General features: G+C 48.0%; 1 pseudogene across 1 annotated transcript; it reads left to right on the top strand.

Moving 5' to 3' along the window:
• The first annotated feature begins 3,699 nt into the window (after nt 1-3,699).
• Nucleotides 3,700-5,540, top strand: LOC309537764 (inositol 1,4,5-trisphosphate receptor-interacting protein-like 1 pseudogene; annotated as a pseudogene). The gene has a single exon. The product of its transcript is annotated as an inositol 1,4,5-trisphosphate receptor-interacting protein-like 1 pseudogene (transcript).
• The last annotated feature ends 341 nt before the right edge of the window (nt 5,541-5,881 follow it).

Here is a 5,881-nt window from a genome sequence, read left to right as displayed (position 1 = left end):
CCACAGAAATAAGCAATCCAAGCAGTCCGGGGATCTTCTCTGTGGCACCGTACCCCCTCGTCCTTTTCCTAAACCAATTTTAGTTATAATTTTACTTAGGTGGCATTGATATTTTGATATATTGTTAGTCACATGCACACACACCTGCCCAATCATCCCTTCATTAAGCAAATTGCTGGTTAGAAGCCCAACCTAACTGGGTGATGTTCTGTCATTGAAGGCCAATGGTATGAGATGTCTACTGATGACTGGGGAAATTTGTGTTTTTGACTGAGTTGCCAAGCAGGATTTGGGAAAGGTGACAACCTTCAGGTTGAGGAGAAGGGCAGGTAGGGTGTGTATTTGTGAAAAGTCACAGTTGGTAGTTAAAGAGATTTGAGTTGGCTGAAGGTGAAGACTCCTTCAGGGTCTCTCATTGGATCTGCTGACTTGAAGGGGTGTCTCTGTTAACCAAATTGAGTGGTTAATGTGCATAACCACCAGTCATTGTGCACATTCACCAGGCTTCATAGAGAATGTGTGCATGATCTATCATTGAGGAGGTGATTATGCACATTTCCCAGTCAATGTACATAATCTCCAATAGGACTATGGGAATGTGCATTTCTCAGTTGTGTTTTGTATATTCTCTGACCATTTCTGCTTTATGCCTGGTGGCCAGCTGTTCTGCACATTAACTGCTCATCTTACCCCCAACATCTCTTTGCTACCACTTGTGTTCTGCTTGCGTATTATCAATAAACATACATTACAGAAAGCTGTATATAGCTGCGCAGCCTGCATTCGCTCCATAAGACTCTGTGTCTTGGTTTTTGGGAAGAAAGAAAACAATGGCATGAAAACAGAAGAAAACAATGGCATGGCCCTCCTTCCTTATATCAAGGGCACTACAGACAAAATCAGCAAAATCCTCCATAAACACAATATCAAAACAGCCTTCTGCACCAACCAAAAAAATAGCCAATATCCTCCGAAACCCAAAAGACAAAATCCAGCTGGAAAACCAAGGGGTCTATGAAATACCCTGCAAAGTCTGCCCAGCCACTTACATTGGACAAACAAACAGACGAATAAATGCACGTATCGCAGAACACAAGAATGCCGTCAAAAAAGAAGAAAAAACTTCCTCTCTTTTCCAACACATGAAAGAAACAGGACACGAAATTAATTTTGCAGATTCCAAATTGCTCTTTAACATGGAACATCACCACAAGAGAATAATCATGGAAGCCATCGAGATAGAGAAACACCCTCACAACATGAACAAGCGTGACGACACGTCCCGCCTGCCAGACATCTAGAAATTAGCCCTCCCCACAAAAACCGACACCAGAACCAGAGGCACACAGAACGCCGTCACCAATCAACCACACCAGACCCAAACCCAGACCCTCTCCACAGACATATTACAGACTCCATCCAGTAGCCAAACTATAGTGGCACCTCCGGATGCTGCACCCCCCTGCAATCCCTACACAGATCTGGCTGGCACAAAGCACAAAACCACAGCTCGCCCCTATACACGAAGCCAAGCCAGAGCACAACTAAATGCAGCACAGCCATCTTCTCAGAAAAACTCTTCACAAGCTCAAGAGGTCAAGACACGAAAGCTTTAGCAACTAATCTACACTTAATGACCCACCCAGTGGTATTCAGAATATCACTCATGAAATCACTCAAGATATCCCTCAAGTAATTAAGGAACAAAAGAAGAAAAGGCACACTAATCTAGGAACTTCCTCTCTGCCCAGAACGTTGGAGGCTATACACCACACCCCTCAACAGTATTTATAGGAACTCAAACACCAGATTCTGCTCTGTTCCAGTAACAAGAAGCCGAAAGCACCAGCCTGAAGATGACGAGTGAGACCTCGTCGAAACGTCGCACAGACACCCCGACTCTTACACGGGAAGACACCCGAAGACACCAAAACCTGCATTCCTGTACCCGTGAAAATCTACGAAAGCAAATATATATATATATATATATATATATATATATATATATATATATATATATATATGGGGACCACATGGTTATTACAAAAAAGCGCCCCCACACGTAATATTACAAATCAGGAATTAAGTGCCACCCTCACTCCTCCGACAATTACACTCCCCTTGCTTCCATCACATAGTATCATCCACTCAATTCTCACTTTGGCAAAACACTCAAAACATTCCACAACCCATCATCATGTCCAAATCCAGCAGTTGCAAAGACAAAAAACCAACATCTCTCACTTGGGATAACACAAACACCTTTCCCCCATCTCTTATCAAGGGAGATTAAACCCTTCCCCACCAAGAGACCCTCACCCTGGGGGGTGGGGTTCAGGCCCAGCCACCAACGCCCTTGAGTCTTGACCCTCACAGAACAATAATGGCGGAAGAAGAATAAACTGAAAAGGACAAATCTGAGCAGGGATAGGAATGGCTAGCACCTTCTGAGATAGCAGTTACAGTGGATGCACCACTGAGTTGGATGGCTTTAAAAGAGGACTGGACAAATTCATGGAGGAGAAGGTCACAGGGGCCACTAGCCAGGATGCCTCTGCTCTGCCTCCATGGCTGGAAGCAGAAATGCTTCTGAGTGCCAGTTGCTGGAAACAGGAAGGGACAGTGCTCTTGCGCTCAGGTCCTGTGGTGAAGGTTTCTCACAGACTGGCCACTAGGAGAACGGGATGCTGGACTGAACCAGGCTCTTCTTGTGTCCTTAACTTGCTCTTTGACTTCTTTTGCTGACTTTCACCATGGCTATCACCAGTGCTTTTTTTCTGGGGGGATGCCAGGGCACGCATATCCCTAAACATTTTGTGAATCTAAGTTTGGCCTCATTGAGCGGCAGTTTTTCAATATGAGTGGGAAAATGAGAGTACCCCTGTAGTGGTTGGGAGTTACTCGTGCGTAATCCTGCTCCGTTTGAGCATTAGTTTGCCTGGTTAAACCCTCCGGACTGTACAGCCCATCTCAGCGTGGCTGCCCTTAGTCACTCGTAGAATCTGTCTGTGGGCGTTTCTTAAAGCGCTGCCAACATAAGAGTTGTTTGACGCCCAATCGTCTCTGCCTCTCACTGCGTGGGAGTCTCCTGCGCAGGGTGGGCGTGGGCAGCGGGGTGCCTGGGCTCTCCTCACTAACATCCAACAAAGAGTCGTGGAGCCCCTGCACCTCCCTGTCCCGTTGCTCTCCTGGATCCCTGGTGTTACACTTATTCCCTTCCCCTTCTTCCCAGCTGAGTCTCCCCCTAGCGCTGGGACCTTCTCCTGCAGAATCAGAGACCCTCTCCTTCTCCCGTGCCTCTGATGTCAGTTCCCTGACAACCCCTAAACATTTTTTTTAAAGAAAAAAAGCACTGGTTGCCATGGGCAAAAAGGACAATGGGAAAGCTACCTATTGCCACATTCTGAGCTGATTGACATGTGTTCTGGTATTGTTGGGGGGGGGACTGCTTGCCTCAGTGGTGGTCTGCTGGCTGAGCCCCTTTGGCTAACACCTCTGTGCAAGCAGGTATCAGGTAATAAGTACCTGAAGGGTGGGAAGAGCAGAAACATCCCAGATGTTTACTATCCAGCTCTACCCCACCAACCCCAGTTCCTTCCCACTCCCCACAGTTACCAATACCAGGAGGGGGAAATGTACAAAATGGTAATCACTTAGCAAATAAGCTATGTTTACAATTTAATTGATATGATTTCTACTGATTGCAGGATTCAGTCTTTTCTCCAGGGCAGAATTCATGCAGCCTTGCTGAGAAATCTTCCTTGTCAACAGTTTGGATGCTTTTCTCTCTCATGTTTTTCTCCAGGGACATCTGCTTTAGAGATGGCCTTGGGCCGCCTAATCTTCCTGGCTGTGCTAGCTCTAGTTCATCGCCCCCTGATGGTCAGTGACCACACAGACTCGGCCACACTGGACCGGCTCCAGGAGCATGAGAAGCTGATGAAAACAGAAATGGGACGCCTGCAGACAGAATTTGACTGGAACTGGGACCCAAGGCAGAGCCGGGAGGATTGGGTGACAACCAATCCGGCAGCAGAGGATGGAACCTGGGATGGGTGGCACTACGTAGGGCTGGTCATTCTCATCCTGTTTGGGTGCTGCGGACACGCCATAGAGAAGGAACCCAGTTATGACTCCAGCACAGACAGCTCCAGCACCACCACCAGTGAAGAAGACTATGACGACACTGACACGGAATCCGAAGACGACGAATCCAAGCAAAAAATGCTGGAGACCTTCTATGACCAGCACATTGACCTGGAAGCCAGTGATCTGACCAACATGTGTGACTTTGTGGAGACCTTTGTGAATGACTTGCTGGAGGCTTGTCGCGGAGCCCTTCCCTACCAGAACACCCTCCCTGTGCTGGAGAACTGCATCGGGGTGGACAGTGCCTTTGAAGGATGGCACACACAGAAGCCTTCCAAAGCTTTCCGCGTTCTCGTGCCCATACAACCACCCAAGGGGCACTCTTTCCACATTGAAACTAGTAAATCTGAGGGTGCCCCAAGCACACATGGACACATCTTGGTGGAGACAGAATGTGTGTGCAAGAGAGAGAGGTTCCTGGGGGATGTGGTGTGTTTCCTTCACCATCCAGAGAAAGAACTGAGCAGTGACAAGCAAGGAATCTTCCTTATCCACGTTTTGTGCACCAGCTTCCACTTGGATGTGGAGAAAACAATCCACTGGTTCCAAGGCCTGGTGGGCAATGCCTGGCCCAGTATCCAGCCCAAGTACGACCTTGACCTTGTGCCTCAGCCTTCTAGTTCAACATGTCGACTGAAACTGGCATTCTGGTCAGGCAAGTCGATCTCTGTTGACATCATACTCGGGGTGCAGCAAGGAGACTCCTTGGTCTTCCTGGCCACCCAACCTGCCATGATGGATCGTTTGACTGGCACCGTCTGGCAGAAGTCCTTTGCTGTCCAGGAGCTGCTCTTTTTTGAGTGGGTGAGCCAGCGAGTCCCAGAGAAGAGCTGCCACCTGAAATGTCTCCAGATCATAATCTATTTCAAAGAGTCCAGCCCATCAGAGGGGAAGAACATGGTGCTCACCAACTATCACTACAAGACTTGCCTGATGCATCTCTTGCTCTTTCAGCCCCCGTTGGACTGGGGCCCTGAGAGCTCTGCACGAAGACTTCAGGACATCCTCTTGTATATGCACACCGCCCTGCAGGAGATATATCTTCAGCATTTCCTTATTGGTAACATCTCCTTGCCTATCCGGATCCCTATGCCCAGGGTCCTCCGGTGTGCAACACCCGTAAATCTTTTCAGGCACTTGGCAGAGGACCCAAACCTTCATGCCAAGGCAATGAAGGAGTTTGCAGAGGTTGTACAACCAGTGAGGGCTCTGTTGACAGGGTACCGACAGTAGCAAAAGTCAGCTCTCTTAGAAAGACCAGCCTTTTGTGGCTCTTCATAGACCCACATACCCTAACAGGGTTGGAAAGGCAGAGGGCGGTGGCCAGCAATGAAACAAAGCTGGCTTAGATGTGTAGGAGCATCTCTGATCCTGGGATGGTGCCATGTGGGTATCTTTATATGCTCCAGTTCCAAAAGAATTTGCTATATTAAACTTGAAATAAAGGTTCCAGCAAACTGTGTTCTTAAATGCCTGCCAGGCCTCCAATGAAGCCACTGTGTTTCACTGCTTCTCTAGGTCTACCTTTAGAAAACCCATAAACTAACCACAGGCATCCGATGGCCACAGGGCTGCATTTGCAACTTCCCCAGCTGTTTTTTCAATGGAACATGAGATGGAAGGAGGGGTCACTAATCTATCTTGGTCTGAAAACAAAAGAAGTGTGTCAATCCCTAACTATGGCAGCACTGTCACACTGTGTGCAGGGGCCGTACCCAACACTCGTGGTGCC

Source organism: Podarcis vaucheri, assembly GCF_965113315.1.
Source record: "Podarcis vaucheri genome assembly, chromosome: 7".
Taxonomy (NCBI): domain Eukaryota; kingdom Metazoa; phylum Chordata; class Lepidosauria; order Squamata; family Lacertidae; genus Podarcis; species Podarcis vaucheri.
Note: the sequence above shows the minus strand (reverse complement) of the source record. Positions and strands in the feature narration are given on the sequence as shown.